This window comes from Nuphar pumila, chromosome 1 (genome assembly GCF_984573655.1).
Source record: "Nuphar pumila chromosome 1, dmNupPumi1.hap1.1, whole genome shotgun sequence".
Classification (NCBI taxonomy): domain Eukaryota; kingdom Viridiplantae; phylum Streptophyta; class Magnoliopsida; order Nymphaeales; family Nymphaeaceae; genus Nuphar; species Nuphar pumila.
In genome coordinates this window covers 162,306,979-162,333,592 of record NC_143249.1, presented here as the reverse complement: position 1 = coordinate 162,333,592, position 26,614 = coordinate 162,306,979, and the positions used below count along the sequence as shown (strand labels likewise).

At 57.1% G+C, this 26,614-nt stretch overlaps 45 non-coding genes and 5 pseudogenes across 45 annotated transcripts; all 50 read right to left on the bottom strand.

The window, feature by feature from the left end:
- Positions 1 to 8: 8 nt before the first annotated feature.
- Positions 9 to 127, bottom strand: LOC149851044 (5S ribosomal RNA). The gene has a single exon (XR_016435764.1). It is a non-coding gene; the product is annotated as a 5S ribosomal RNA (ribosomal RNA).
- A 422-nt stretch (positions 128 to 549) lies between these two features.
- On the bottom strand, positions 550 to 668 carry LOC149851043 (5S ribosomal RNA). Its single transcript, XR_016436295.1, has one exon. It is a non-coding gene; the product is annotated as a 5S ribosomal RNA (ribosomal RNA).
- A 410-nt stretch (positions 669 to 1,078) lies between these two features.
- On the bottom strand, positions 1,079 to 1,197 carry LOC149851042 (5S ribosomal RNA). Its single transcript, XR_016435422.1, has one exon. It is a non-coding gene; the product is annotated as a 5S ribosomal RNA (ribosomal RNA).
- A 423-nt stretch (positions 1,198 to 1,620) lies between these two features.
- Positions 1,621 to 1,739, bottom strand: LOC149851041 (5S ribosomal RNA). Its single transcript, XR_016433884.1, has one exon. It is a non-coding gene; the product is annotated as a 5S ribosomal RNA (ribosomal RNA).
- A 423-nt stretch (positions 1,740 to 2,162) lies between these two features.
- Positions 2,163 to 2,281, bottom strand: LOC149851040 (5S ribosomal RNA). Its single transcript, XR_016426770.1, has one exon. It is a non-coding gene; the product is annotated as a 5S ribosomal RNA (ribosomal RNA).
- Positions 2,282 to 2,704: 423 nt separating this feature from the next.
- LOC149851039 (5S ribosomal RNA) lies at positions 2,705 to 2,823 on the bottom strand. Its single transcript, XR_016435411.1, has one exon. It is a non-coding gene; the product is annotated as a 5S ribosomal RNA (ribosomal RNA).
- Positions 2,824 to 3,246: 423 nt separating this feature from the next.
- On the bottom strand, positions 3,247 to 3,365 carry LOC149851038 (5S ribosomal RNA). Its single transcript, XR_016438238.1, has one exon. It is a non-coding gene; the product is annotated as a 5S ribosomal RNA (ribosomal RNA).
- Positions 3,366 to 3,779: 414 nt separating this feature from the next.
- On the bottom strand, positions 3,780 to 3,898 carry LOC149851037 (5S ribosomal RNA; annotated as a pseudogene).
- A 423-nt stretch (positions 3,899 to 4,321) lies between these two features.
- On the bottom strand, positions 4,322 to 4,440 carry LOC149851036 (5S ribosomal RNA). Its single transcript, XR_016434320.1, has one exon. It is a non-coding gene; the product is annotated as a 5S ribosomal RNA (ribosomal RNA).
- Positions 4,441 to 4,831: 391 nt separating this feature from the next.
- LOC149851035 (5S ribosomal RNA) lies at positions 4,832 to 4,950 on the bottom strand. Its single transcript, XR_016426105.1, has one exon. It is a non-coding gene; the product is annotated as a 5S ribosomal RNA (ribosomal RNA).
- A 410-nt stretch (positions 4,951 to 5,360) lies between these two features.
- On the bottom strand, positions 5,361 to 5,479 carry LOC149851034 (5S ribosomal RNA). Its single transcript, XR_016435400.1, has one exon. It is a non-coding gene; the product is annotated as a 5S ribosomal RNA (ribosomal RNA).
- Positions 5,480 to 5,902: 423 nt separating this feature from the next.
- On the bottom strand, positions 5,903 to 6,021 carry LOC149851033 (5S ribosomal RNA). Its single transcript, XR_016438216.1, has one exon. It is a non-coding gene; the product is annotated as a 5S ribosomal RNA (ribosomal RNA).
- A 410-nt stretch (positions 6,022 to 6,431) lies between these two features.
- Positions 6,432 to 6,550, bottom strand: LOC149851032 (5S ribosomal RNA). Its single transcript, XR_016435378.1, has one exon. It is a non-coding gene; the product is annotated as a 5S ribosomal RNA (ribosomal RNA).
- A 423-nt stretch (positions 6,551 to 6,973) lies between these two features.
- Positions 6,974 to 7,092, bottom strand: LOC149851031 (5S ribosomal RNA). Its single transcript, XR_016433883.1, has one exon. It is a non-coding gene; the product is annotated as a 5S ribosomal RNA (ribosomal RNA).
- A 423-nt stretch (positions 7,093 to 7,515) lies between these two features.
- LOC149851030 (5S ribosomal RNA) lies at positions 7,516 to 7,634 on the bottom strand. Its single transcript, XR_016425809.1, has one exon. It is a non-coding gene; the product is annotated as a 5S ribosomal RNA (ribosomal RNA).
- Positions 7,635 to 8,057: 423 nt separating this feature from the next.
- Positions 8,058 to 8,176, bottom strand: LOC149851029 (5S ribosomal RNA). Its single transcript, XR_016435367.1, has one exon. It is a non-coding gene; the product is annotated as a 5S ribosomal RNA (ribosomal RNA).
- A 423-nt stretch (positions 8,177 to 8,599) lies between these two features.
- LOC149851028 (5S ribosomal RNA) lies at positions 8,600 to 8,718 on the bottom strand. The gene has a single exon (XR_016433881.1). It is a non-coding gene; the product is annotated as a 5S ribosomal RNA (ribosomal RNA).
- A 423-nt stretch (positions 8,719 to 9,141) lies between these two features.
- On the bottom strand, positions 9,142 to 9,260 carry LOC149851027 (5S ribosomal RNA). Its single transcript, XR_016425808.1, has one exon. It is a non-coding gene; the product is annotated as a 5S ribosomal RNA (ribosomal RNA).
- Positions 9,261 to 9,633: 373 nt separating this feature from the next.
- On the bottom strand, positions 9,634 to 9,752 carry LOC149851026 (5S ribosomal RNA). Its single transcript, XR_016435356.1, has one exon. It is a non-coding gene; the product is annotated as a 5S ribosomal RNA (ribosomal RNA).
- A 415-nt stretch (positions 9,753 to 10,167) lies between these two features.
- Positions 10,168 to 10,286, bottom strand: LOC149851025 (5S ribosomal RNA; annotated as a pseudogene).
- Positions 10,287 to 10,709: 423 nt separating this feature from the next.
- Positions 10,710 to 10,828, bottom strand: LOC149851024 (5S ribosomal RNA). Its single transcript, XR_016425785.1, has one exon. It is a non-coding gene; the product is annotated as a 5S ribosomal RNA (ribosomal RNA).
- Positions 10,829 to 11,219: 391 nt separating this feature from the next.
- On the bottom strand, positions 11,220 to 11,338 carry LOC149851023 (5S ribosomal RNA). The gene has a single exon (XR_016426103.1). It is a non-coding gene; the product is annotated as a 5S ribosomal RNA (ribosomal RNA).
- A 410-nt stretch (positions 11,339 to 11,748) lies between these two features.
- On the bottom strand, positions 11,749 to 11,867 carry LOC149851022 (5S ribosomal RNA). Its single transcript, XR_016435345.1, has one exon. It is a non-coding gene; the product is annotated as a 5S ribosomal RNA (ribosomal RNA).
- Positions 11,868 to 12,290: 423 nt separating this feature from the next.
- On the bottom strand, positions 12,291 to 12,409 carry LOC149851021 (5S ribosomal RNA). The gene has a single exon (XR_016438205.1). It is a non-coding gene; the product is annotated as a 5S ribosomal RNA (ribosomal RNA).
- A 410-nt stretch (positions 12,410 to 12,819) lies between these two features.
- LOC149851020 (5S ribosomal RNA) lies at positions 12,820 to 12,938 on the bottom strand. The gene has a single exon (XR_016435334.1). It is a non-coding gene; the product is annotated as a 5S ribosomal RNA (ribosomal RNA).
- A 423-nt stretch (positions 12,939 to 13,361) lies between these two features.
- LOC149851019 (5S ribosomal RNA) lies at positions 13,362 to 13,480 on the bottom strand. Its single transcript, XR_016433976.1, has one exon. It is a non-coding gene; the product is annotated as a 5S ribosomal RNA (ribosomal RNA).
- A 423-nt stretch (positions 13,481 to 13,903) lies between these two features.
- LOC149851018 (5S ribosomal RNA) lies at positions 13,904 to 14,022 on the bottom strand. The gene has a single exon (XR_016433730.1). It is a non-coding gene; the product is annotated as a 5S ribosomal RNA (ribosomal RNA).
- A 423-nt stretch (positions 14,023 to 14,445) lies between these two features.
- Positions 14,446 to 14,564, bottom strand: LOC149851017 (5S ribosomal RNA). The gene has a single exon (XR_016435742.1). It is a non-coding gene; the product is annotated as a 5S ribosomal RNA (ribosomal RNA).
- Positions 14,565 to 14,987: 423 nt separating this feature from the next.
- On the bottom strand, positions 14,988 to 15,106 carry LOC149851016 (5S ribosomal RNA). The gene has a single exon (XR_016438194.1). It is a non-coding gene; the product is annotated as a 5S ribosomal RNA (ribosomal RNA).
- A 414-nt stretch (positions 15,107 to 15,520) lies between these two features.
- Positions 15,521 to 15,639, bottom strand: LOC149851015 (5S ribosomal RNA; annotated as a pseudogene).
- A 423-nt stretch (positions 15,640 to 16,062) lies between these two features.
- LOC149851014 (5S ribosomal RNA) lies at positions 16,063 to 16,181 on the bottom strand. The gene has a single exon (XR_016434319.1). It is a non-coding gene; the product is annotated as a 5S ribosomal RNA (ribosomal RNA).
- A 391-nt stretch (positions 16,182 to 16,572) lies between these two features.
- On the bottom strand, positions 16,573 to 16,691 carry LOC149851013 (5S ribosomal RNA). The gene has a single exon (XR_016426101.1). It is a non-coding gene; the product is annotated as a 5S ribosomal RNA (ribosomal RNA).
- A 410-nt stretch (positions 16,692 to 17,101) lies between these two features.
- On the bottom strand, positions 17,102 to 17,220 carry LOC149851012 (5S ribosomal RNA; annotated as a pseudogene).
- Positions 17,221 to 17,643: 423 nt separating this feature from the next.
- LOC149851011 (5S ribosomal RNA) lies at positions 17,644 to 17,762 on the bottom strand. Its single transcript, XR_016438183.1, has one exon. It is a non-coding gene; the product is annotated as a 5S ribosomal RNA (ribosomal RNA).
- A 410-nt stretch (positions 17,763 to 18,172) lies between these two features.
- On the bottom strand, positions 18,173 to 18,291 carry LOC149851010 (5S ribosomal RNA). The gene has a single exon (XR_016435312.1). It is a non-coding gene; the product is annotated as a 5S ribosomal RNA (ribosomal RNA).
- Positions 18,292 to 18,714: 423 nt separating this feature from the next.
- Positions 18,715 to 18,833, bottom strand: LOC149851009 (5S ribosomal RNA). The gene has a single exon (XR_016433880.1). It is a non-coding gene; the product is annotated as a 5S ribosomal RNA (ribosomal RNA).
- Positions 18,834 to 19,256: 423 nt separating this feature from the next.
- Positions 19,257 to 19,375, bottom strand: LOC149851008 (5S ribosomal RNA). Its single transcript, XR_016426764.1, has one exon. It is a non-coding gene; the product is annotated as a 5S ribosomal RNA (ribosomal RNA).
- Positions 19,376 to 19,798: 423 nt separating this feature from the next.
- On the bottom strand, positions 19,799 to 19,917 carry LOC149851007 (5S ribosomal RNA). Its single transcript, XR_016435301.1, has one exon. It is a non-coding gene; the product is annotated as a 5S ribosomal RNA (ribosomal RNA).
- A 423-nt stretch (positions 19,918 to 20,340) lies between these two features.
- Positions 20,341 to 20,459, bottom strand: LOC149851006 (5S ribosomal RNA). Its single transcript, XR_016438172.1, has one exon. It is a non-coding gene; the product is annotated as a 5S ribosomal RNA (ribosomal RNA).
- A 414-nt stretch (positions 20,460 to 20,873) lies between these two features.
- LOC149851005 (5S ribosomal RNA) lies at positions 20,874 to 20,992 on the bottom strand (annotated as a pseudogene).
- A 423-nt stretch (positions 20,993 to 21,415) lies between these two features.
- LOC149851004 (5S ribosomal RNA) lies at positions 21,416 to 21,534 on the bottom strand. Its single transcript, XR_016434318.1, has one exon. It is a non-coding gene; the product is annotated as a 5S ribosomal RNA (ribosomal RNA).
- Positions 21,535 to 21,925: 391 nt separating this feature from the next.
- Positions 21,926 to 22,044, bottom strand: LOC149851003 (5S ribosomal RNA). The gene has a single exon (XR_016438161.1). It is a non-coding gene; the product is annotated as a 5S ribosomal RNA (ribosomal RNA).
- Positions 22,045 to 22,454: 410 nt separating this feature from the next.
- Positions 22,455 to 22,573, bottom strand: LOC149851002 (5S ribosomal RNA). The gene has a single exon (XR_016435290.1). It is a non-coding gene; the product is annotated as a 5S ribosomal RNA (ribosomal RNA).
- A 423-nt stretch (positions 22,574 to 22,996) lies between these two features.
- On the bottom strand, positions 22,997 to 23,115 carry LOC149851001 (5S ribosomal RNA). The gene has a single exon (XR_016433879.1). It is a non-coding gene; the product is annotated as a 5S ribosomal RNA (ribosomal RNA).
- A 423-nt stretch (positions 23,116 to 23,538) lies between these two features.
- On the bottom strand, positions 23,539 to 23,657 carry LOC149851000 (5S ribosomal RNA). The gene has a single exon (XR_016426762.1). It is a non-coding gene; the product is annotated as a 5S ribosomal RNA (ribosomal RNA).
- Positions 23,658 to 24,080: 423 nt separating this feature from the next.
- Positions 24,081 to 24,199, bottom strand: LOC149850999 (5S ribosomal RNA). The gene has a single exon (XR_016436570.1). It is a non-coding gene; the product is annotated as a 5S ribosomal RNA (ribosomal RNA).
- A 423-nt stretch (positions 24,200 to 24,622) lies between these two features.
- Positions 24,623 to 24,741, bottom strand: LOC149850998 (5S ribosomal RNA). Its single transcript, XR_016434074.1, has one exon. It is a non-coding gene; the product is annotated as a 5S ribosomal RNA (ribosomal RNA).
- Positions 24,742 to 25,163: 422 nt separating this feature from the next.
- LOC149850997 (5S ribosomal RNA) lies at positions 25,164 to 25,282 on the bottom strand. Its single transcript, XR_016426859.1, has one exon. It is a non-coding gene; the product is annotated as a 5S ribosomal RNA (ribosomal RNA).
- A 410-nt stretch (positions 25,283 to 25,692) lies between these two features.
- On the bottom strand, positions 25,693 to 25,811 carry LOC149850996 (5S ribosomal RNA). Its single transcript, XR_016426951.1, has one exon. It is a non-coding gene; the product is annotated as a 5S ribosomal RNA (ribosomal RNA).
- A 391-nt stretch (positions 25,812 to 26,202) lies between these two features.
- On the bottom strand, positions 26,203 to 26,321 carry LOC149850995 (5S ribosomal RNA). Its single transcript, XR_016438150.1, has one exon. It is a non-coding gene; the product is annotated as a 5S ribosomal RNA (ribosomal RNA).
- Between the last annotated feature and the right edge of the window lie 293 nt (positions 26,322 to 26,614).

Sequence of the window (26,614 nt, the reverse complement as noted above, 5' to 3'; positions counted from 1 at the left end):
GCAAAAAGAGAGTGCAACACGAGGACTTCCCAGGAGGTCACCCATCCTAGTACTACTCTCGCCCAAGCACGCTTAACTTCAGAGTTCTGATGGGATCCGGTGCTTTAGTGCTAGTGTGATCGCACCCGTTACATGTTGCGCGAAAAAATGCTCTTGTGCCTCACGCGGGAGCCGTGGGGGCCGCAACGCACAAACCGACTAGCCGTCATAGAAACGCCCCGAAAAACGCCCGAAACGAGCTTAAACGGCATCTGAAACGGTCCCGAACCGACTTCGTCTGTTCGTCACGTCGTAGCCAGCAGAACGTGCTTTCCGTGGCCAGGAAAATCGCCGAATTTCGACATCGGCGTGCCAAGTTACGGTCCGGCGAGCCGGAACTGCTGCGTTTGTCGCACGCCGCGGCTCGTGTCGGGTGCCGGCGCTGCGGCGCGCAAGGCGAGGGTGAAAGGAAAGCAGAAGACCTCGATGGATCAGATACGGTGTGTTGCGGGAAGTGAAAAGAAGGTCGGAGGTTGGTGCCGACGACAAAAAAGCGCCGAAGGCAAAAAGAGAGTGCAACACGAGGACTTCCCAGGAGGTCACCCATCCCAGTACTACTCTCGCCCAAGCACGCTTAACTTCGGAGTTCTGATGGGATCCGGTGCTTTAGTGCTGGTATGATCGCACACGTTACATGTTGCGCGAAAAAATGCTCTTATGCCTCACGCGGGAGCCGTGGGGGCCGCAACGCACGAACCGACTAGCCGTCATAGAAACGCCCGAAATGAGCTTAAACGGCATCTGAAACGGTCCCGAACCGACTTCGTCTGTTCGTCACGTCGTAGCCAGCGGAACGAGCTTTCCGTGGCCAGGAAAATCGCCGAATTTCGACATCGGCGTGCCAAGTTACGGTCCGGCGAGCCGGAACTGCTGCGTTTGTCGCACGCCGCGGCTCGTGTCGGGTGCCGGCGCTGCGGCGTGCAAGGCGAGGGTGAAAGGGAAGCAGAAGACCTCGATGGATCAGATACGGTGTGTTGCGGGAAGTGAAAAGAAGGTCGGAGGTTGGTGCCGACGACAAAAAAGCGCCGAAGGCAAAAAGAGAGTGCAACACGAGGACTTCCCAGGAGGTCACCCATCCCAGTACTACTCTCGCCCAAGCACGCTTAACTTCAGAGTTCTGATGGGATCCGGTGCTTTAGTGCTAGTGTGATCGCACCCGTTACATGTTGCGCGAAAAAATGCTCTTATGCCTCACGCGGGAGCCGTGGGGGCCGCAACGCACGAACCGACTAGCCGTCATAAAAACGGCCCCGAAAAACGCCCGAAATGAGCTTAAACGGCATCCGAAACGGTCCCGAACCGACTTCGTCTGTTCGCCACGTCGTAGCCAGCGGAACGAGCTTTCCGTGGCCACGAAAATCGCCGAATTCCGACATCGGTGTGCCAAGTTACAGTCCGGAGAGCCGGAACTGCTGCTTTTGTCGCACGCCGCGGCTCGTGTCGGGTGCGGGCGCTGCGGCGCGCAAGGCGAGGGTGAAAGGGAAGCAGAAGACCTTGATGGATCAGATACGGTGTGTTGCGGTAAGTGAAAAGAAGGTCGGAGGTTGGTGCCGACGACAAAAAAGCGCCGAAGGTAAATAGAGAGTGCAACACGAGGACTTCCCAGGAGGTCACCCATTCCAGTACTACTCTCGCCCAAGCACGCTTAACTTCGGAGTTCTGATGGGATCCGGTGCTTTAGTGCTGCTATGATCGCACACGTTACATGTTGCGCGAAAAAATGCTCTTATGCCTCACGCGGGAGCCGTGGGGGCCGCAACGCACGAACCGACTAGCCGTCATAGAAACGGCCCCGAAAAACGACTGAAACTAGCTTAAACGGCATCCGAAACGGTCCCGAACCGACTTCGTCTGTTCGCCACGTCGTAGCCAGCGGAACGAGCTTTCCGTGGCCACAAAAATCGCCGAATTCCGACATCGGTGTGCCAAGTTACAGTCCGGAGAGCCGGAACTGCTGCTTTTGTCGCACGCCGCGGCTCGTGTCGGGTGCGGGCGCTGCGGCGCGCAAGGCGAGGGTGAAAGGGAAGCAGAAGACCTTGATGGATCAGATACGATGTGTTGCGGTAAGTGAAAAGAAGGTCGGAGGTTGGTGCCGACGACAAAAAAGCGCCGAAGGTAAATAGAGAGTGCAACACGAGGACTTCCCAGGAGGTCACCCATTCCAGTACTACTCTCGCCCAAGCACGCTTAACTTCGGAGTTCTGATGGGATCCGGTGCTTTAGTGCTGGTATGATCGCACACGTTACATGTTGCGCGAAAAAATGCTCTTATGCCTCACGCGGGAGCCGTGGGCGCCGCAACGCACGAACCGACTAGCCGTCATAGAAACGGCCCCAAAAAATGACTGAAACTAGCTTACACGGCATCCGAAACGGTCCCGAACCGACTTCGTCTGTTCGCCACGTCGTAGCCAGCGGAACGAGCTTTCCGTGGCCACAAAAATCGCCGAATTCCGACATCGGCGTGCCAAGTTACGGTCCGGCGAGCCGGAACTGCTGCTTTTGTCGCACGCCGCGGCTCGTGTCGGGTGTCGGCGCTGCGGCGCGCAAGGCGAGGGTGAAAGGGAAGCAGAAGACCTCGATGGATCAGATACGGTGTGTTGCGGGAAGTGAAAAGAAGGTCGGAGGTTGGTGCCGACGACAAAAAAGCGCCGAAGGCAAAAAGAGAGTGCAACACGAGGACTTCCCAGGAGGTCACCCATCCCAGTACTACTCTCGCCCAAGCACGCTTAACTTCAGAGTTCTGATGGGATCCGGTGCTTTAGTGCTAGTGTGATCGCACCCGTTACATGTTGCGCGAAAAAATGCTCTTATGCCTCACGCGGGAGCCGTGGGGGCCGCAACGCACGAACCGACTAGCCGTCATAAAAACGGCCCCGAAAAACGCCCGAAATGAGCTTAAACGGCATCCGAAACGGTCCCGAACCGACTTCGTCTGTTCGTCACGTCGTAGCCAGCGGAACGTGCTTTCCGTGGGCAGGAAAATCGCCGAATTTCGACATCGGCGTGCCAAGTTACGGTCCGGCGAGCCGGAACTGCTGCGTTTGTCGCACGCCGCGGCTCGTGTCGGGTGCCGGCGCTGCGGCGCGCAAGGCGAGGGTGAAAGGGAAGCAGAAGACCTCGATGGATCAGATACGGTGTGTTGCGGGAAGTGAAAAGAAGGTCGGAGGTTGGTGCCGACGACAAAAAAGCGCCGAAGGCAAAAAGAGAGTGCAACACAAGGACTTCCCAGGAGGTCACCCATCCCAGTACTACTCTCGCTCAAGCACGCTTAACTTCAGAGTTCTGATGGGATCCGGTGCTTTAGTGCTGGTATGATCGCACCCGTTACATATTGCGCGAAAAAATGCTCTTATGCCTCACGCGGGAGCCGTGGGGGCCGCAACGCACGAACCGACTAGCCGTCATAAAAACGGCCCTGAAAACGCCCGAAACGAGCTTAAACGGCCTCTGAAACGGTCCTGAACCGACTTTGTCTGTTCGCCACGTCGTAGCCAGCGGAACGAGCTTTCCGTGGCCACGAAAATCATCGAATTTCGACATCGGCGTGCCAAGTTACGGTCCGGCGAGCCGGAACTGCTGCGTTTGTCGCACGCTGCGGCTCGTGTCGGGTGCCGGTGCGCAAGGCGAGGGTGAAAGGGAAGCAGAAGACCTCGATGGATCAGATACGGTGTGTTGCGGGAAGTGAAAAGAAGGTCAGAGGTTGGTGCCGACGACAAAAAAGCGCCAAAGGCAAAAAGAGAGTGCAACACAAGGACTTCCCAGGAGGTCACCCATCCCAGTACTACTCTCGCCCAAGCACGCTTAACTTCAGAGTTTTGATAGGATCCGGTGCTTCAGTGCTAATATGATCGCACCTGTTACATGTTGCGCGAAAAAATGCTCTTATGCCTCACGCGGGAGACGTGGGGGCCCTAACGCACGAACCGACTAGCCGTCATAGAAACAGCCCCAAAAAACGCCCGAAACGAGCTTAAACGGCCTCCGAAACGGTCCCGAACCGACTTTGTCGGTTCGCCACATTGTAGCCAGCGGAACGAGCTTTCCGTGGCCACGAAAATTGCCGAATTCCGACATCGGCGTGCCAAGTTACGGTCCGGCGAGCCGGAACTGCTGCTTTTGTCGCACGCCGCGGCTCGTGTCGGGTGCCGGTGCTGCAGTGCGCAAGGCGAGGGTGAAAGGGAAGCAGAAGACCTCGATGGATCAGATACGGTGTGTTGCGGGAAGTGAAAAGAAGGTCGGAGGTTGGTGCCGACGACAAAAAAGCGCCGAAGGCAAAAAGAGAGTGCAACACGAGGACTTCCCAGGAGGTCACCCATCCCAGTACTACTCTCGCCCAAGCACGCTTAACTTTGGAGTTCTGATGGGATCCAGTGCTTTAGTGCTGGTATGATCTCACCCGTTACATGTTGCGCGAAAAAATGCTCTTATGCCTCACGCGGGAGCCGTGGGGGCCGCAACGCATGAACCGACTAGCCGTCATAGAAACGGCCTCCGAAACAGTCCCGAACCGACTTCGTTTGTTCGCCACGTCGTAGCCAGCGAAACGAGCTTTCAGTGGCCACGAAAATCGCCGAATTCCGACATCGGCGTGCCAAGTTACGGTCTGGCGAGCCGGAACTGCTGCGTTTGTCGCACGCCGCGGCTCCTGTCGGGTGCCGGCGCTGCGGCGCGCAAGGCGAGGGTGAAAGGGAAGCAGAAGACCTCGATGGATCAGATACGGTGTGTTGCGGGAAGTGAAAAGAAGGTCGGAGGTTGGTGCCGACGACAAAAAAGCGCCGAAGGCAAAAAGAGAGTGCAACACAAGGACTTCCCAGGAGATCACCCATCCCAGTACTACTCTCGCTCAAGCACGCTTAACTTCAGAGTTCTGATGGGATCCGGTGCTTTAGTGCTGGTATGATCGCACCCGTTACATGTTGCGCGAAAAAATGCTCTTATGCCTCACGCGGGAGCCGTGGGGGCCGCAACGCACAAACCGACTAGTCATCATAGAAACGCCCGAAATGATCTTAAACGGCATCTAAAACAGTCCCGAACCGACTTCGTCTGTTCGTCACGTCGTAGCCAGCGGAACGAGCTTTCCGTGGCCAGGAAAATCGCCGAATTTCGACATCGGCGTGCCAAGTTACGGTCTGGCGAGCCGGAACTGCTGCGTTTGTCGCACGCCGCGGCTCGTGTCGGGTGCCGGCGCTGCGGCGCGCAAGGCGAGGGTGAAAGGGAAGCAGAAGACCTCGATGGATCAGATACGGTGTGTTGCGGGAAGTGAAAAGAAGGTCGGAGGTTGGTGCCGACGACAAAAAAGCGCCGAAGGCAAAAAGAGAGTGCAACACGAGGACTTCCCAGGAGGTCACCCATCCCAGTACTACTCTCGCCCAAGCACGCTTAACTTCAGAGTTCTGATGGGATCCGGTGCTTTAGTGCTAGTGTGATCGCACCCGTTACATGTTGCGCGAAAAAATGCTCTTATGCCTCACGCGGGAGCCGTGGGGGCCGCAACGCACGAACCGACTAGCCGTCATAAAAACGGCCCCGAAAAACGCCCGAAATGAGCTTAAACGGCATCCGAAACGGTCCCGAACCGACTTCGTCTGTTCGTCACGTCGTAGCCAGCGGAACGTGCTTTCCGTGGGCAGGAAAATCGCCGAATTTCGACATCGGCGTGCCAAGTTACGGTCCGGCGAGCCGGAACTGCTGCGTTTGTCGCACGCCGCGGCTCGTGTCGGGTGCCGGCGCTGCGGCGCGCAAGGCGAGGGTGAAAGGGAAGCAGAAGACCTCGATGGATCAGATACGGTGTGTTGCGGGAAGTGAAAAGAAGGTCGGAGGTTGGTGCCGACGACAAAAAAGCGCCGAAGGCAAAAAGAGAGTGCAACACAAGGACTTCCCAGGAGGTCACCCATCCCAGTACTACTCTCGCTCAAGCACGCTTAACTTCAGAGTTCTGATGGGATCCGGTGCTTTAGTGCTGGTATGATCGCACCCGTTACATGTTGCGCGAAAAAATGCTCTTATGCCTCACGCGGGCGCCGTGGGGGCCGCAACGCACAAACCGACTAGCCGTCATAGAAACGCCCGAAATGAGCTTAAACGGCATCTGAAACGGTCCCGAACCGACTTCGTCTGTTCGTCACGTCGTAGCCAGCGGAACGAGCTTTCCGTGGCCAGGAAAATCGCCGAATTTCGACATCGGCGTGCCAAGTTACGGTCCGGCGAGCCGGAACTGCTGCGTTTGTCGCACGCCGCGGCTCGTGTCGGGTGCCGGCGCTGCGGCGTGCAAGGCGAGGGTGAAAGGGAAGCAGAAGACCTCGATGGATCAGATACGGTGTGTTGCGGGAAGTGAAAAGAAGGTCGGAGGTTGGTGCCGACGACAAAAAAGCGCCGAAGGCAAAAAGAGAGTGCAACACGAGGACTTCCCAGGAGGTCACCCATCCCAGTACTACTCTCGCCCAAGCACGCTTAACTTCAGAGTTCTGATGGGATCCGGTGCTTTAGTGCTAGTGTGATCGCACCCGTTACATGTTGCGCGAAAAAATGCTCTTATGCCTCACGCGGGAGCCGTGGGGGCCGCAACGCACGAACCGACTAGCCGTCATAAAAACGGCCCCGAAAAACGCCCGAAATGAGCTTAAACGGCATCCGAAACGGTCCCGAACCGACTTCGTCTGTTCGCCACGTCGTAGCCAGCGGAACGAGCTTTCCGTGGCCACGAAAATCGCCGAATTCCGACATCGGTGTGCCAAGTTACAGTCCGGAGAGCCGGAACTGCTGCTTTTGTCGCACGCCGCGGCTCGTGTCGGGTGCGGGCGCTGCGGCGCGCAAGGCGAGGGTGAAAGGGAAGCAGAAGACCTTGATGGATCAGATACGGTGTGTTGCGGTAAGTGAAAAGAAGGTCGGAGGTTGGTGCCGACGACAAAAAAGCGCCGAAGGTAAATAGAGAGTGCAACACGAGGACTTCCCAGGAGGTCACCCATTCCAGTACTACTCTCGCCCAAGCACGCTTAACTTCGGAGTTCTGATGGGATCCGGTGCTTTAGTGCTGCTATGATCGCACACGTTACATGTTGCGCGAAAAAATGCTCTTATGCCTCACGCGGGAGCCGTGGGGGCCGCAACGCACGAACCGACTAGCCGTCATAGAAACGGCCCCGAAAAACGACTGAAACTAGCTTAAACGGCATCCGAAACGGTCCCGAACCGACATCGTCTGTTCGCCACGTCGTAGCCAGCGGAACGAGCTTTCCGTGGCCACAAAAATCGCCGAATTCCGACATCGGCGTGCCAAGTTACGGTCCGGCGAGCCGGAACTGCTGCTTTTGTCGCACGCCGCGGCTCGTGTCGGGTGTCGGCGCTGCGGCGCGCAAGGCGAGGGTGAAAGGGAAGCAGAAGACCTCGATGGATCAGATACGGTGTGTTGCGGTAAGTGAAAAGAAGGTCGGAGGTTGGTGCCGACGACAAAAAAGCGTCGAAGGCAAAAAGAGAGTGCAACACGAGGACTTCCCAGGAGGTCACCCATCCCAGTACTACTCTCGCCCAAGCACGCTTAACTTCGGAGTTCTGATGGGATCCGGTTCTTTAGAACTGGTATGATCACACCCGTTACATGTTGCGCGAAAAAATGCTCTTATGCCTCACGCGGGAGCCGTGGGGGCCGCAACGCACGAACCGACTAGCCGTCATAGAAACGACCCCGAAAAACGACCGAAACGAGCTTAAACGGCATCCGAAACGGTCCCGAACCGACTTTGTCTGTTCGCCACGTCGTAGCCAGCGGAACGAGCTTTCCGTGGCCACGAAAATCGCCGAATTCCGACATCGGCGTGCCAAGTTACGGTCCGGAGAGCCGGAACTGCTGCTTTTGTCGCACGCCGCGGCTCGTGTCGGGTGCCGGCGCTGCGGCGCGCAAGGCGAGGGTGAAAGGGAAGCAGAAGACCTCGATGGATCAGATACGGTGTGTTGCGGGAAGTGAAAAGAAGGTCGGAGGTTGGTGCCGACGACAAAAAAGCGCCGAAGGCAAAAAGAGAGTGCAACACGAGGACTTCCCAGGAGGTCACCCATCCCAGTACTACTCTCGCCCAAGCACGCTTAACTTCAGAGTTCTGATGGGATCCGGTGCTTTAGTGCTAGTGTGATCGCACCCGTTACATGTTGCGCGAAAAAATGCTCTTATGCCTCACGCGGGAGCCGTGGGGGCCGCAACGCACGAACCGACTAGCCGTCATAGAAACGGCCCCGAAAAACGCCCGAAACGAGCTTAAACGGCATCCGAAACGGTCCCGAACCGACTTCGTCTGTTCGCCACGTCGTAGCCAGCGGAACGAGCTTTCCGTGGCCACGAAAATCGCCGAATTCCGACATCGGTGTGCCAAGTTACAGTCCGGAGAGCCGGAACTGCTGCTTTTGTCGCACGCCGCGGCTCGTGTCGGGTGCGGGCGCTGCGGCGCGCAAGGCGAGGGTGAAAGGGAAGCAGAAGACCTTGATGGATCAGATACGGTGTGTTGCGGTAAGTGAAAAGAAGGTCGGAGGTTGGTGCCGACGACAAAAAAGCGCCGAAGGTAAATAGAGAGTGCAACACGAGGACTTCCCAGGAGGTCACCCATTCCAGTACTACTCTCGCCCAAGCACGCTTAACTTCGGAGTTCTGATGGGATCCGGTGCTTTAGTGCTGCTATGATCGCACACGTTACATGTTGCGCGAAAAAATGCTCTTATGCCTCACGCGGGAGCCGTGGGGGCCGCAACGCACGAACCGACTAGCCGTCATAGAAACGGCCCCGAAAAACGACTGAAACTAGCTTAAACGGCATCCGAAACGGTCCCGAACCGACTTCGTCTGTTCGCCACGTCGTAGCCAGCGGAACGAGCTTTCCGTGGCCACGAAAATCGCCGAATTCCGACATCGGTGTGCCAAGTTACAGTCCGGAGAGCCGGAACTGCTGCTTTTGTCGCACGCCGCGGCTCGTGTCGGGTGTCGGCGCTGCGGCGCGCAAGGCGAGGGTGAAAGGGAAGCAGAAGACCTCGATGGATCAGATACGGTGTGTTGCGGTAAGTGAAAAGAAGGTCGGAGGTTGGTGCCGACGACAAAAAAGCGTCGAAGGCAAAAAGAGAGTGCAACACGAGGACTTCCCAGGAGGTCACCCATCCCAGTACTACTCTCGCCCAAGCACGCTTAACTTCGGAGTTCTGATGGGATCCGGTTCTTTAGAACTGGTATGATCACACCCGTTACATGTTGCGCGAAAAAATGCTCTTATGCCTCACGCGGGAGCCGTGGGGGCCGCAATGAGCTTAAACGGCATCTGAAACGGTCCCGAACCGACTTCGTCTGTTCGTCACGTCGTAGCCAGCGGAACGAGCTTTCCGTGGCCAGGAAAATCGCCGAATTTCGACATCGGCGTGCCAAGTTACGGTCTGGCGAGCCGGAACTGCTGCGTTTGTCGCACGCCGCGGCTCGTGTCGGGTGCCGGCGCTGCGGCGTGCAAGGCGAGGGTGAAAGGGAAGCAGAAGACCTCGATGGATCAGATACGGTGTGTTGCGGGAAGTGAAAAGAAGGTCGGAGGTTGGTGCCGACGACAAAAAAGCGCCGAAGGCAAAAAGAGAGTGCAACACGAGGACTTCCCAGGAGGTCACCCATCCCAGTACTACTCTCGCCCAAGCACGCTTAACTTCAGAGTTCTGATGGGATCCGGTGCTTTAGTGCTAGTGTGATCGCACCCGTTACATGTTGCGCGAAAAAATGCTCTTATGCCTCACGCGGGAGCCGTGGGGGCCGCAACGCACGAACCGACTAGCCGTCATAGAAACGGCCCCGAAAAACGCCCGAAACGAGCTTAAACGGCATCCGAAACGGTCCCGAACCGACTTCGTCTGTTCGCCACGTCGTAGCCAGCGGAACGAGCTTTCCGTGGCCACGAAAATCGCCGAATTCCGACATCGGCGTGCCAAGTTACGGTCCGGCGAGCCGGAACTGCTGCGTTTGTCGCACGCTGCGGCTCGTGTCGGGTGCCGGTGCGCAAGGCGAGGGTGAAAGGGAAGCAGAAGACCTCGATGGATCAGATACGGTGTGTTGCGGGAAGTGAAAAGAAGGTCAGAGGTTGGTGCCGACGACAAAAAAGCGCCAAAGGCAAAAAGAGAGTGCAACACAAGGACTTCCCAGGAGGTCACCCATCCCAGTACTACTCTCGCCCAAGCACGCTTAACTTCAGAGTTTTGATAGGATCCGGTGCTTCAGTGCTAATATGATCGCACCTGTTACATGTTGCGCGAAAAAATGCTCTTATGCCTCACGCGGGAGACGTGGGGGCCCTAACGCACGAACCGACTAGCCGTCATAGAAACGGCCCCAAAAAACGCCCGAAACGAGCTTAAACGGCCTCCGAAACGGTCCCGAACCGACTTTGTCGGTTCGCCACATTGTAGCCAGCGGAACGAGCTTTCCGTGGCCACGAAAATTGCCGAATTCCGACATCGGCGTGCCAAGTTACGGTCCGGCGAGCCGGAACTGCTGCTTTTGTCGCACGCCGCGGCTCGTGTCGGGTGCCGGTGCTGCAGTGCGCAAGGCGAGGGTGAAAGGGAAGCAGAAGACCTCGATGGATCAGATACGGTGTGTTGCGGGAAGTGAAAAGAAGGTCGGAGGTTGGTGCCGACGACAAAAAAGCGCCGAAGGCAAAAAGAGAATGCAACACGAGGACTTCCCAGGAGGTCACCCATCCCAGTACTACTCTCGCCCAAGCACGCTTAACTTTGGAGTTCTGATGGGATCCAGTGCTTTAGTGCTGGTATGATCTCACCCGTTACATGTTGCGCGAAAAAATGCTCTTATGCCTCACGCGGGAGCCGTGGGGGCCGCAACGCATGAACCGACTAGCCGTCATAGAAACGGCCTCCGAAACAGTCCCGAACCGACTTCGTTTGTTCGCCACGTCGTAGCCAGCGAAACGAGCTTTCAGTGGCCACGAAAATCGCCGAATTCCGACATCGGCGTGCCAAGTTACGGTCTGGCGAGCCGGAACTGCTGCGTTTGTCGCACGCCGCGGCTCCTGTCGGGTGCCGGCGCTGCGGCGCGCAAGGCGAGGGTGAAAGGGAAGCAGAAGACCTCGATGGATCAGATACGGTGTGTTGCGGGAAGTGAAAAGAAGGTCGGAGGTTGGTGCCGACGACAAAAAAGCGCCGAAGGCAAAAAGAGAGTGCAACACAAGGACTTCCCAGGAGATCACCCATCCCAGTACTACTCTCGCTCAAGCACGCTTAACTTCAGAGTTCTGATGGGATCCGGTGCTTTAGTGCTGGTATGATCGCACCCGTTACATGTTGCGCGAAAAAATGCTCTTATGCCTCACGCGGGAGCCGTGGGGGCCGCAACGCACAAACCGACTAGTCATCATAGAAACGCCCGAAATGATCTTAAACGGCATCTAAAACAGTCCCGAACCGACTTCGTCTGTTCGTCACGTCGTAGCCAGCGGAACGAGCTTTCCGTGGCCAGGAAAATCGCCGAATTTCGACATCGGCGTGCCAAGTTACGGTCTGGCGAGCCGGAACTGCTGCGTTTGTCGCACGCCGCGGCTCGTGTCGGGTGCCGGCGCTGCGGCGCGCAAGGCGAGGGTGAAAGGGAAGCAGAAGACCTCGATGGATCAGATACGGTGTGTTGCGGGAAGTGAAAAGAAGGTCGGAGGTTGGTGCCGACGACAAAAAAGCGCCGAAGGCAAAAAGAGAGTGCAACACGAGGACTTCCCAGGAGGTCACCCATCCCAGTACTACTCTCGCCCAAGCACGCTTAACTTCAGAGTTCTGATGGGATCCGGTGCTTTAGTGCTAGTGTGATCGCACCCGTTACATGTTGCGCGAAAAAATGCTCTTATGCCTCACGCGGGAGCCGTGGGGGCCGCAACGCACGAACCGACTAGCCGTCATAAAAACGGCCCCGAAAAACGCCCGAAATGAGCTTAAACGGCATCCGAAACGGTCCCGAACCGACTTCGTCTGTTCGTCACGTCGTAGCCAGCGGAACGTGCTTTCCGTGGGCAGGAAAATCGCCGAATTTCGACATCGGCGTGCCAAGTTACGGTCCGGCGAGCCGGAACTGCTGCGTTTGTCGCACGCCGCGGCTCGTGTCGGGTGCCGGCGCTGCGGCGCGCAAGGCGAGGGTGAAAGGGAAGCAGAAGACCTCGATGGATCAGATACGGTGTGTTGCGGGAAGTGAAAAGAAGGTCGGAGGTTGGTGCCGACGACAAAAAAGCGCCGAAGGCAAAAAGAGAGTGCAACACAAGGACTTCCCAGGAGGTCACCCATCCCAGTACTACTCTCGCTCAAGCACGCTTAACTTCAGAGTTCTGATGGGATCCGGTGCTTTAGTGCTGGTATGATCGCACCCGTTACATGTTGCGCGAAAAAATGCTCTTATGCCTCACGCGGGCGCCGTGGGGGCCGCAACGCACAAACCGACTAGCCGTCATAGAAACGCCCGAAATGAGCTTAAACGGCATCTGAAACGGTCCCGAACCGACTTCGTCTGTTCGTCACGTCGTAGCCAGCGGAACGAGCTTTCCGTGGCCAGGAAAATCGCCGAATTTCGACATCGGCGTGCCAAGTTACGGTCCGGCGAGCCGGAACTGCTGCGTTTGTCGCACGCCGCGGCTCGTGTCGGGTGCCGGCGCTGCGGCGTGCAAGGCGAGGGTGAAAGGGAAGCAGAAGACCTCGATGGATCAGATACGGTGTGTTGCGGGAAGTGAAAAGAAGGTCGGAGGTTGGTGCCGACGACAAAAAAGCGCCGAAGGCAAAAAGAGAGTGCAACACGAGGACTTCCCAGGAGGTCACCCATCCCAGTACTACTCTCGCCCAAGCACGCTTAACTTCAGAGTTCTGATGGGATCCGGTGCTTTAGTGCTAGTGTGATCGCACCCGTTACATGTTGCGCGAAAAAATGCTCTTATGCCTCACGCGGGAGCCGTGGGGGCCGCAACGCACGAACCGACTAGCCGTCATAAAAACGGCCCCGAAAAACGCCCGAAATGAGCTTAAACGGCATCCGAAACGGTCCCGAACCGACTTCGTCTGTTCGCCACGTCGTAGCCAGCGGAACGAGCTTTCCGTGGCCACGAAAATCGCCGAATTCCGACATCGGTGTGCCAAGTTACAGTCCGGAGAGCCGGAACTGCTGCTTTTGTCGCACGCCGCGGCTCGTGTCGGGTGCGGGCGCTGCGGCGCGCAAGGCGAGGGTGAAAGGGAAGCAGAAGACCTTGATGGATCAGATACGGTGTGTTGCGGTAAGTGAAAAGAAGGTCGGAGGTTGGTGCCGACGACAAAAAAGCGCCGAAGGTAAATAGAGAGTGCAACACGAGGACTTCCCAGGAGGTCACCCATTCTAGTACTACTCTCGCCCAAGCACGCTTAACTTCGGAGTTCTGATGGGATCCGGTGCTTTAGTGCTGCTATGATCGCACACGTTACATGTTGCGCGAAAAAATGCTCTTATGCCTCACGCGGGAGCCGTGGGGGCCGCAACGCACGAACCGACTAGCCGTCATAGAAACGGCCCCGAAAAACGACTGAAACTAGCTTAAACGGCATCCGAAACGGTCCCGAACCGACTTCGTCTGTTCGCCACGTCGTAGCCAGCGGAACGAGCTTTCCGTGGCCACGAAAATCGCCGAATTCCGACATCGGTGTGCCAAGTTACAGTCCGGAGAGCCGGAACTGCTGCTTTTGTCGCACGCCGCGGCTCGTGTCGGGTGCGGGCGCTGCGGCGTGCAAGGCGAGGGTGAAAGGGAAGCAGAAGACCTTGATGGATCAGATACGGTGTGTTGCGGTAAGTGAAAAGAAGGTCGGAGGTTGGTGCCGACGACAAAAAAGCGCCGAAGGTAAATAGAGAGTGCAACACGAGGACTTCCCAGGAGGTCACCCATTCCAGCACTACTCTCGCCCAAGCACGCTTAACTTCGGAGTTCTGATGGGATCCGGTGCTTTAGTGCTGGTATGATCGCACACGTTACATGTTGCGCGAAAAAATGCTCTTATGCCTCACGCGGGAGCCGTGGGGGCCGCAACGCACGAACCGACTAGCCGTCATAGAAACGGCCCCGAAAAATGACTGAAACTAGCTTGCACGGCATCCGAAACGGTCCCGAACCGACTTCGTCTGTTCGCCACGTCGTAGCCAGCGGAACGAGTTTTCCGTGGCCACAAAAATCGCCGAATTCCGACATCGGCGTGCCAAGTTACGGTTCGGCGAGCCGGAACTGCTGCTTTTGTCGCACGCCGCGGCTCGTGTCGGGTGTCGGCGCTGCGGCGCGCAAGGCGAGGGTGAAAGGGAAGCAGAAGACCTCGATGGATCAGATACGGTGTGTTGCGGGAAGTGAAAAGAAGGTCGGAGGTTGGTGCCGACGACAAAAAAGCGCCGAAGGCAAAAAGAGAGTGCAACACGAGGACTTCCCAGGAGGTCACCCATCCCAGTACTACTCACGCCCAAGCACGCTTAACTTCAGAGTTCTGATGGGATCCGGTGCTTTAGTGCTAGTGTGATCGCACCCGTTACATGTTGCGCGAAAAAATGCTCTTATGCCTCACGCGGGAGCCGTGGGGGCCGCAACGCACGAACCGACTAGCCGTCATAAAAACGGCCCCGAAAAACGCCCGAAATGAGCTTAAACGGCATCCGAAACGGTCCCGAACCGACTTCGTCTGTTCGTCACGTCGTAGCCAGCGGAACGTGCTTTCCGTGGGCAGGAAAATCGCCGAATTTCGACATCGGCGTGCCAAGTTACGGTCCGGCGAGCCGGAACTGCTGCGTTTGTCGCACGCCGCGGCTCGTGTCGGGTGCCGGCGCTGCGGCGCGCAAGGCGAGGGTGAAAGGGAAGCAGAAGACCTCGATGGATCAGATACGGTGTGTTGCGGGAAGTGAAAAGAAGGTCGGAGGTTGGTGCCGACGACAAAAAAGCGCCGAAGGCAAAAAGAGAGTGCAACACAAGGACTTCCCAGGAGGTCACCCATCCCAGTACTACTCTCGCTCAAGCACGCTTAACTTCAGAGTTCTGATGGGATCCGGTGCTTTAGTGCTGGTATGATCGCACCCGTTACATATTGCGCGAAAAAATGCTCTTATGCCTCACGCGGGAGCCGTGGGGGCCGCAACGCACGAACCGACTAGCCGTCATAAAAACGGCCCTGAAAACGCCCGAAACGAGCTTAAACGGCCTCTGAAACGGTCCTGAACCGACTTTGTCTGTTCGCCACGTCGTAGCCAGCGGAACGAGCTTTCCGTGGCCACGAAAATCATCGAATTTCGACATCGGCGTGCCAAGTTACGGTCCGGCGAGCCGGAACTGCTGCGTTTGTCGCACGCTGCGGCTCGTGTCGGGTGCCGGTGCGCAAGGCGAGGGTGAAAGGGAAGCAGAAGACCTCGATGGATCAGATACGGTGTGTTGCGGGAAGTGAAAAGAAGGTCAGAGGTTGGTGCCGACGACAAAAAAGCGCCAAAGGCAAAAAGAGAGTGCAACACAAGGACTTCCCAGGAGGTCACCCATCCCAGTACTACTCTCGCCCAAGCACGCTTAACTTCAGAGTTTTGATAGGATCCGGTGCTTCAGTGCTAATATGATCGCACCTGTTACATGTTGCGCGAAAAAATGCTCTTATGCCTCACGCGGGAGACGTGGGGGCCCTAACGCACGAACCGACTAGCCGTCATAGAAACGGCCCCAAAAAACGCCCGAAACGAGCTTAAACGGCCTCCGAAACGGTCCCGAACCGACTTTGTCGGTTCGCCACATTGTAGCCAGCGGAACGAGCTTTCCGTGGCCACGAAAATTGCCGAATTCCGACATCGGCGTGCCAAGTTACGGTCCGGCGAGCCGGAACTGCTGCTTTTGTCGCACGCCGCGGCTCGTGTCGGGTGCCGGTGCTGCAGTGCGCAAGGCGAGGGTGAAAGGGAAGCAGAAGACCTCGATGGATCAGATACGGTGTGTTGCGGGAAGTGAAAAGAAGGTCGGAGGTTGGTGCCGACGACAAAAAAGCGCCGAAGGCAAAAAGAGAGTGCAACACGAGGACTTCCCAGGAGGTCACCCATCCCAGTACTACTCTCGCCCAAGCACGCTTAACTTTGGAGTTCTGATGGGATCCAGTGCTTTAGTGCTGGTATGATCTCACCCGTTACATGTTGCGCGAAAAAATGCTCTTATGCCTCACGCGGGAGCCGTGGGGGCCGCAACGCATGAACCGACTAGCCGTCATAGAAACGGCCTCCGAAACAGTCCCGAACCGACTTCGTTTGTTCGCCACGTCGTAGCCAGCGAAACGAGCTTTCAGTGGCCACGAAAATCGCCGAATTCCGACATCGGCGTGCCAAGTTACGGTCTGGCGAGCCGGAACTGCTGCGTTTGTCGCACGCCGCGGCTCCTGTCGGGTGCCGGCGCTGCGGCGCGCAAGGCGAGGGTGAAAGGGAAGCAGAAGACCTCGATGGATCAGATACGGTGTGTTGCGGGAAGTGAAAAGAAGGTCGGAGGTTGGTGCCGACGACAAAAAAGCGCCGAAGGCAAAAAGAGAGTGCAACACAAGGACTTCCCAGGAGATCACCCATCCCAGTACTACTCTCGCTCAAGCACGCTTAACTTCAGAGTTCTGATGGGATCCGGTGCTTTAGTGCTGGTATGATCGCACCCGTTACATGTTGCGCGAAAAAATGCTCTTATGCCTCACGCGGGAGCCGTGGGGGCCGCAACGCACAAACCGACTAGTCATCATAGAAACGCCCGAAATGATCTTAAACGGCATCTAAAACAGTCCCGAACCGACTTCGTCTGTTCGTCACGTCGTAGCCAGCGGAACGAGCTTTCCGTGGCCAGGAAAATCGCCGAATTTCGACATCGGCGTGCCAAGTTACGGTCTGGCGAGCCGGAACTGCTGCGTTTGTCGCACGCCGCGGCTCGTGTCGGGTGCCGGCGCTGCGGCGCGCAAGGCGAGGGTGAAAGGGAAGCAGAAGACCTCGATGGATCAGATACGGTGTGTTGCGGGAAGTGAAAAGAAGGTCGGAGGTTGGTGCCGACGACAAAAAAGCGCCGAAGGCAAAAAGAGAGTGCAACACGAGGACTTCCCAGGAGGTCACCCATCCCAGTACTACTCTCGCCCAAGCACGCTTAACTTCAGAGTTCTAATGGGATCCGGTGCTTTAGTGCTAGTGTGATCTCACCCGTTACATGTTGCGCGAAAAAATGCTCTTATGCCTCACGCGGGAGCCGTGGGGGCCGCAACGCACGAACCGACTAGCCGTCATAAAAACGGCCCCGAAAAACGCCCGAAATGAGCTTAAACGGCATCCGAAACGGTCCCGAACCGACTTCGTCTGTTCGTCACGTCGTAGCCAGCGGAACGTGCTTTCCGTGGGCAGGAAAATCGCCGAATTTCGACATCGGCGTGCCAAGTTACGGTCCGGCGAGCCGGAACTGCTGCGTTTGTCGCACGCCGCGGCTCGTGTCGGGTGCCGGCGCTGCGGCGCGCAAGGCGAGGGTGAAAGGGAAGCAGAAGACCTCGATGGATCAGATACGGTGTGTTGCGGGAAGTGAAAAGAAGGTCGGAGGTTGGTGCCGACGACAAAAAAGCGCCGAAGGCAAAAAGAGAGTGCAACACAAGGACTTCCCAGGAGGTCACCCATCCCAGTACTACTCTCGCTCAAGCACGCTTAACTTCAGAGTTCTGATGGGATCCGGTGCTTTAGTGCTGGTATGATCGCACCCGTTACATGTTGCGCGAAAAAATGCTCTTATGCCTCACGCGGGCGCCGTGGGGGCCGCAACGCACAAACCGACTAGCCGTCATAGAAACGCCCGAAATGAGCTTAAACGGCATCTGAAACGGTCCCGAACCGACTTCGTCTGTTCGTCACGTCGTAGCCAGCGGAACGAGCTTTCCGTGGCCAGGAAAATCGCCGAATTTCGACATCGGCTTGCCAAGTTACGGTCCGGCGAGCCGGAACTGCTGCGTTTGTCGCACGCCGCGGCTCGTGTCGGGTGTCGGCGCTGCGGCGTGCAAGGCGAGGGTGAAAGGGAAGCAGAAGACCTCGATGGATCAGATACGGTGTGTTGCGGGAAGTGAAAAGAAGGTCGGAGGTTGGTGCCGACGACAAAAAAGCGCCGAAGGCAAAAAGAGAGTGCAACACGAGGACTTCCCAGGAGGTCACCCATCCCAGTACTACTCTCGCCCAAGCACGCTTAACTTCAGAGTTCTGATGGGATCCGGTGCTTTAGTGCTAGTGTGATCGCACCCGTTACATGTTGCGCGAAAAAATGCTCTTATGCCTCACGCGGGAGCCGTGGGGGCCGCAACGCACGAACCGACTAGCCGTCATAAAAACGGCCCCGAAAAACGCCCGAAATGAGCTTAAACGGCATCCGAAACGGTCCCGAACCGACTTCGTCTGTTCGCCACGTCGTAGCCAGCGGAACGAGCTTTCCGTGGCCACGAAAATCGCCGAATTCCGACATCGGTGTGCCAAGTTACAGTCCGGAGAGCCGGAACTGCTGCTTTTGTCGCACGCCGCGGCTCGTGTCGGGTGCGGGCGCTGCGGCGCGCAAGGCGAGGGTGAAAGGGAAGCAGAAGACCTTGATGGATCAGATACGGTGTGTTGCGGTAAGTGAAAAGAAGGTCGGAGGTTGGTGCCGACGACAAAAAAGCGCCGAAGGTAAATAGAGAGTGCAACACGAGGACTTCCCAGGAGGTCACCCATTCCAGTACTACTCTCGCCCAAGCACGCTTAACTTCGGAGTTCTGATGGGATCCGGTGCTTTAGTGCTGCTATGATCGCACACGTTACATGTTGCGCGAAAAAATGCTCTTATGCCTCACGCGGGAGCCGTGGGGGCCGCAACGCACGAACCGACTAGCCGTCATAGAAACGGCCCCGAAAAACGACTGAAACTAGCTTAAACGGCATCCGAAACGGTCCCGAACCGACTTCGTCTGTTCGCCACGTCGTAGCCAGCGGAACGAGCTTTCCGTGGCCACGAAAATCGCCGAATTCCGACATCGGTGTGCCAAGTTACAGTCCGGAGAGCCGGAACTGCTGCTTTTGTCGCACGCCGCGGCTCGTGTCGGGTGCGGGCGCTGCGGCGCGCAAGGCGAGGGTGAAAGGGAAGCAGAAGACCTTGATGGATCAGATACGGTGTGTTGCGGTAAGTGAAAAGAAGGTCGGAGGTTGGTGCCGACGACAAAAAAGCGCCGAAGGTAAATAGAGAGTGCAACACGAGGACTTCCCAGGAGGTCACCCATTCCAGTACTACTCTCGCCCAAGCACGCTTAACTTCGGAGTTCTGATGGGATCCGGTGCTTTAGTGCTGGTATGATCGCACACGTTACATGTTGCGCGAAAAAATGCTCTTATGCCTCACGCGGGAGCCGTGGGGGCCGCAACGCACGAACCGACTAGCCGTCATAGAAACGGCCCCGAAAAATGACTGAAACTAGCTTGCACGGCATCCGAAACGGTCCCGAACCGACTTCGTCTGTTCGCCACGTCGTAGCCAGCGGAACGAGCTTTCCGTGGCCACAAAAATCGCCGAATTCCGACATCGGCGTGCCAAGTTACGGTTCGGCGAGCCGGAACTGCTGCTTTTGTCGCACGCCGCGGCTCGTGTCGGGTGTCGGCGCTGCGGCGCGCAAGGCGAGGGTGAAAGGGAAGCAGAAGACCTCGATGGATCAGATACGGTGTGTTGCGGGAAGTGAAAAGAAGGTCGGAGGTTGGTGCCGACGACAAAAAAGCGCCGAAGGCAAAAAGAGAGTGCAACACGAGGACTTCCCAGGAGGTCACCCATCCCAGTACTACTCTCGCCCAAGCACGCTTAACTTCAGAGTTCTGATGGGATCCGGTGCTTTAGTGCTAGTGTGATCGCACCCGTTACATGTTGCGCGAAAAAATGCTCTTATGCCTCACGCGGGAGCCGTGGGGGCCGCAACGCACGAACCGACTAGCCGTCATAAAAACGGCCCCGAAAAACGCCCGAAATGAGCTTAAACGGCATCCGAAACGGTCCCGAACCGACTTCGTCTGTTCGTCACGTCGTAGCCAGCGGAACGTGCTTTCCGTGGGCAGGAAAATCGCCGAATTTCGACATCGGCGTGCCAAGTTACGGTCCGGCGAGCCGGAACTGCTGCGTTTGTCGCACGCCGCGGCTCGTGTCGGGTGCCGGCGCTGCGGCGCGCAAGGCGAGGGTGAAAGGGAAGCAGAAGACCTCGATGGATCAGATACGGTGTGTTGCGGGAAGTGAAAAGAAGGTCGGAGGTTGGTGCCGACGACAAAAAAGCGCCGAAGGCAAAAAGAGAGTGCAACACAAGGACTTCCCAGGAGGTCACCCATCCCAGTACTACTCTCGCTCAAGCACGCTTAACTTCAGAGTTCTGATGGGATCCGGTGCTTTAGTGCTGGTATGATCGCACCCGTTACATATTGCGCGAAAAAATGCTCTTATGCCTCACGCGGGAGCCGTGGGGGCCGCAACGCACAAACCGACTAGCCGTCATAAAAACGGCCCTGAAAACGCCCGAAACGAGCTTAAACGGCCTCTGAAACGGTCCTGAACCGACTTTGTCTGTTCGCCACGTCGTAGCCAGCGGAACGAGCTTTCCGTGGCCACGAAAATCATCGAATTTCGACATCGGCGTGCCAAGTTACGGTCCGACGAGCTGGAACTGCTGCGTTTGTCGCTCGCTGCGGCTCGTGTCGGGTGCCGGTGCGCAAGGCGAGGGTGAAAGGGAAGCAGAAGACCTCGATGGATCAGATACGGTGTGTTGCGGGAAGTGAAAAGAAGGTCAGAGGTTGGTGCCGACGACAAAAAAGCGCCAAAGGCAAAAAGAGAGTGCAACACAAGGACTTCCCAGGAGGTCACCCATCCCAGTACTACTCTCGCCCAAGCACGCTTAACTTCAGAGTTTTGATAGGATCCGGTGCTTCAGTGCTAATATGATCGCACCTGTTACATGTTGCGCGAAAAAATGCTCTTATGCCTCACGCGGGAGACGTGGGGGCCCTAACGCACGAACCGACTAGCCGTCATAGAAACGGCCCCAAAAAACGCCCGAAACGAGCTTAAACGGCCTCCGAAACGGTCCCGAACCGACTTTGTCTGTTCGCCACATTGTAGCCAGCGGAACGAGCTTTCCGTGGCCACGAAAATTGCCGAATTCCGACATCGGCGTGCCAAGTTACGGTCCGGCGAGCCGGAACTGCTGCTTTTGTCGCACGCCGCGGCTCGTGTCGGGTGCCGGTGCTGCAGTGCGCAAGGCGAGGGTGAAAGGGAAGCAGAAGACCTCGATGGATCATATACGGTGTGTTGCGGGAAGTGAAAAGAAGGTCGGAGGTTGGTGCCGACGACAAAAAAGCGCCGAAGGCAAAAAGAGAGTGCAACACGAGGACTTCCCAGGAGGTCACCCATCCCAGTACTACTCTCGCCCAAGCACGCTTAACTTTGGAGTTCTGATGGGATCCAGTGCTTTAGTGCTGGTATGATCTCACCCGTTACATGTTGCGCGAAAAAATGCTCTTATGCCTCACGCGGGAGCCGTGGGGGCCGCAACGCATGAACCGACTAGCCGTCATAGAAACGGCCTCCGAAACAGTCCCGAACCGACTTCGTCTGTTCGCCACGTCGTAGCCAGCGAAACGAGCTTTCAGTGGCCACGAAAATCGCCGAATTCCGACATCGGCGTGCCAAGTTACGGTCTGGCGAGCCGGAACTGCTGCGTTTGTCGCACGCCGCGGCTCCTGTCGGGTGCCGGCGCTGCGGCGCGCAAGGCGAGGGTGAAAGGGAAGCAGAAGACCTCGATGGATCAGATACGGTGTGTTGCGGGAAGTGAAAAGAAGGTCGGAGGTTGGTGCCGACGACAAAAAAGCGCCGAAGGCAAAAAGAGAGTGCAACACAAGGACTTCCCAGGAGGTCACCCATCCCAGTACTACTCTCGCTCAAGCACGCTTAACTTCAGAGTTCTGATGGGATCCGGTGCTTTAGTGCTGGTATGATCGCACCCGTTACATGTTGCGCGAAAAAATGCTCTTATGCCTCACGCGGGAGCCGTGGGGGCCGCAACGCACAAACCGACTAGTCATCATAGAAACGCCCGAAATGATCTTAAACGGCATCTAAAACGGTCCCGAACCGACTTCGTCTGTTCGTCACGTCGTAGCCAGCGGAACGAGCTTTCCGTGGCCAGGAAAATCGCCGAATTTCGACATCGGCGTGCCAAGTTACGGTCTGGCGAGCCGGAACTGCTGCGTTTGTCGCACGCCGCGGCTCGTGTCGGGTGCCGGCGCTGCGGCGCGCAAGGCGAGGGTGAAAGGGAAGCAGAAGACCTCGATGGATCAGATACGGTGTGTTGCGGGAAGTGAAAAGAAGGTCGGAGGTTGGTGCCGACGACAAAAAAGCGCCGAAGGCAAAAAGAGAGTGCAACACGAGGACTTCCCAGGAGGTCACCCATCCCAGTACTACTCTCGCCCAAGCACGCTTAACTTCAGAGTTCTGATGGGATCCGGTGCTTTAGTGCTAGTGTGATCGCACCCGTTACATGTTGCGCGAAAAAATGCTCTTATGCCTCACGCGGGAGCCGTGGGGGCCGCAACGCACGAACCGACTAGCCGTCATAAAAACGGCCCCGAAAAACGCCCGAAATGAGCTTAAACGGCATCCGAAACGGTCCCGAACCGACTTCGTCTGTTCGTCACGTCGTAGCCAGCGGAACGTGCTTTCCGTGGGCAGGAAAATCGCCGAATTTCGACATCGGCGTGCCAAGTTACGGTCCGGCGAGCCGGAACTGCTGCTTTTGTCGCACGCCGCGGCTCGTGTCGGGTGCGGGCGCTGCGGCGCGCAAGGCGAGGGTGAAAGGGAAGCAGAAGACCTTGATGGATCAGATACGGTGTGTTGCGGTAAGTGAAAAGAAGGTCGGAGGTTGGTGCCGACGACAAAAAAGCGCCGAAGGTAAATAGAGAGTGCAACACGAGGACTTCCCAGGAGGTCACCCATTCCAGTACTACTCTCGCCCAAGCACGCTTAACTTCGGAGTTCTGATGGGATCCGGTGCTTTAGTGCTGCTATGATCGCACACGTTACATGTTGCGCGAAAAAATGCTCTTATGCCTCACGCGGGAGCCGTGGGGGCCGCAACGCACGAACCGACTAGCCGTCATAGAAACGGCCCCGAAAAACGACTGAAACTAGCTTAAACGGCATCCGAAACGGTCCCGAACCGACTTCGTCTGTTCGCCACGTCGTAGCCAGCGGAACGAGCTTTCCGTGGCCACGAAAATCGCCGAATTCCGACATCGGTGTGCCAAGTTACAGTCCGGAGAGCCGGAACTGCTGCTTTTGTCGCACGCCGCGGCTCGTGTCGGGTGCGGGCGCTGCGGCGCGCAAGGCGAGGGTGAAAGGGAAGCAGAAGACCTTGATGGATCAGATACGGTGTGTTGCGGTAAGTGAAAAGAAGGTCGGAGGTTGGTGCCGACGACAAAAAAGCGCCGAAGGTAAATAGAGAGTGCAACACGAGGACTTCCCAGGAGGTCACCCATTCCAGTACTACTCTCGCCCAAGCACGCTTAACTTCGGAGTTCTGATGGGATCCGGTGCTTTAGTGCTGGTATGATCGCACACGTTACATGTTGCGCGAAAAAATGCTCTTATGCCTCACGCGGGAGCCGTGGGGGCCGCAACGCACGAACCGACTAGCCGTCATAGAAACGGCCCCGAAAAACGACTGAAACTAGCTTAAACGGCATCCGAAACGGTCCCGAACCGACTTCGTCTGTTCGCCATGTCGTAGCCAGCGGAACGAGCTTTCCGTGGCCACAAAAATCGCCGAATTCCGACATCGGCGTGCCAAGTTACGGTCCGGCGAGCCGGAACTGCTGCTTTTGTCGCACGCCGCGGCTCGTGTCGGGTGTCGGCGCTGCGGCGCGTAAGGCGAGGGTGAAAGGGAAGCAGAAGACCTCGATGGATCAGATACGGTGTGTTGCGGTAAGTGAAAAGAAGGTCGGAGGTTGGTGCCGACGACAAAAAAGCGTCGAAGGCAAAAAGAGAGTGCAACACGAGGACTTCCCAGGAGGTCACCCATCCCAGTACTACTCTCGCCCAAGCACGCTTAACTTCGGAGTTCTGATGGGATCCGGTTCTTTAGAACTGGTATGATCGCACCCGTTACACGTTGCGCGAAAAAATGCTCTTATGCCTCACGCGGGAGCCGTGGGGGCCGCAACGCACGAACCGACTAGCCGTCATAGAAACGACCCCGAAAAACGACCGAAACGAGCTTAAACGGCATTCGAAACGGTCCCGAACCGACTTTGTCTGTTCGCCACGTCGTAGCCAGCGGAGCGAGCTTTCCGTGGCCACGAAAATCGCCGAATTCCGACATCGGCGTGCCAAGTTACGGTCCGGAGAGCCGGAACTGCTGCTTTTGTCGCACGCCGCGGCTCGTGTCGGGTGCCGGCGCTGCGGCGCGCAAGGCGAGGGTGAAAGGGAAGCAGAAGACCTCGATGGATCAGATACGGTGTGTTGCGGGAAGTGAAAAGAAGGTCGGAGGTTGGTGCCGACGACAAAAAAGCGCCAAAGGCAAAAAGAGAGTGCAACACGAGGACTTCCCAGGAGGTCACCCATCCCAGTACTACTCTCGCCCAAGCACGCTTAACTTTGGAGTTCTGATGGAATCCGGTGCTTTAGTGCTGGTATGATCGCACCCGTTACATGTTGCGAGAAAAAATGCTCTTATGCCTCACGCGGGAGCCGTGGGGGCCGCAACGCACAAACCGACTAGCCGTCATAGAAACGCCCCGAAAAACGCCCGAAACGAGCTTAAACGGCATCTGAAACGGTCCCGAACCGACTTTGTCTGTTCGTCACGTCGTAGCCAGCGGAACGTGCTTTCCGTGGCCAGGAAAATCGCCGAATTTCGACATCGGCGTGCCAAGTTACGGTCCGGCGAGCCAAAACTGCTGCGTTTGTCGCACGCCGCGGCTCGTGTCGGGTGCCGGCGCTGCGGCGCGCAAGGCGAGGGTGAAAGGGAAGCAGAAGACCTCGATGGATCAGATACGGTGTGTTGCGGGAAGTGAAAAGAAGGTCGGAGGTTGGTGCCGACGACAAAAAAGCGCCGAAGGCAAAAAGAGAGTGCAACACGAGGACTTCCCAGGAGGTCACCCATGCCAGTACTACTCTCGCCCAAGCACGCTTAACTTCGGAGTTCTGATGGGATCCGGTGCTTTAGTGCTGGTATGATCGCACCCGTTACATGTTGCGCGAAAAAATGCTCTTATGCCTCACGCGGGAGCCGTGGGGGCCGCAACGCACAAACCGACTAGCCGTCATAGAAACGCCCGAAATGAGCTTAAACGGCATCTGAAACGGTCCCGAACCGACTTCGTCTGTTCGTCACGTCGTAGCCAGCGGAACGAGCTTTCCGTGGCCAGGAAAATCGCCGAATTTCGACATCGGCGTGCCAAGTTACGGTCCGGAGAGCCGGAACTGCTGCGTTTGTCGCACGCCGCGGCTCGTGTCGGGTGCGGGCGCTGCGGCGCGCAAGGCGAGGGTGAAAGGGAAGCAGAAGACCTCGATGGATCAGATACGGTGTGTTGCGGTAAGTGAAAAGAAGGTCGGAGGTTGGTGCCGACGACAAAAAAGCGCCGAAGGCAAAAAGAGAGTGCAACACGAGGACTTCCCAGGAGGTCACCCATCCCAGTACTACTCTCGCCCAAGCACGCTTAACTTCAGAGTTCTGATGGGATCCGGTGCTTTAGTGCTGGTATGATCGCACCCGTTACATGTTGCGCGAAAAAATGCTCTTATGCCTCACGCGGGAGCCGTGGGGGCCGCAACGCATGAACCGACTAGCCGTCATAGAAACGGCCTCCGAAACAGTCCCGAACCGACTTCGTCTGTTCGCCACGTCGTAGCCAGCGAAACGAGCTTTCAGTGGCCACGAAAATCGCCGAATTCCGACATCGGCGTGCCAAGTTACGGTCTGGCGAGCCGGAACTGCTGCGTTTGTCGCACGCCGCGGCTCCTGTCGGGTGCCGGCGCTGTGGCGCGCAAGGCGAGGGTGAAAGGGAAGCAGAAGACCTCGATGGATCAGATACGGTGTGTTGCGGGAAGTGAAAAGAAGGTCGGAGGTTGGTGCCGACGACAAAAAAGCGCCGAAGGCAAAAAGAGAGTGCAACACAAGGACTTCCCAGGAGGTCACCCATCCCAGTACTACTCTCGCTCAAGCACGCTTAACTTCAGAGTTCTGATGGGATCCGGTGCTTTAGTGCTGGTATGATCGCACCCGTTACATGTTGCGCGAAAAAATGCTCTTATGCCTCACGCGGGAGCCGTGGGGGCCGCAACGCACAAACCGACTAGTCATCATAGAAACGCCCGAAATGATCTTAAACGGCATCTAAAACGGTCCCGAACCGACTTCGTCTGTTCGTCACGTCGTAGCCAGCGGAACGAGCTTTCCGTGGCCAGGAAAATCGCCGAATTTCGACATCGGCGTGCCAAGTTACGGTCTGGCGAGCCGGAACTGCTGCGTTTGTCGCACGCCGCGGCTCGTGTCGGGTGCCGGCGCTGCGGCGCGC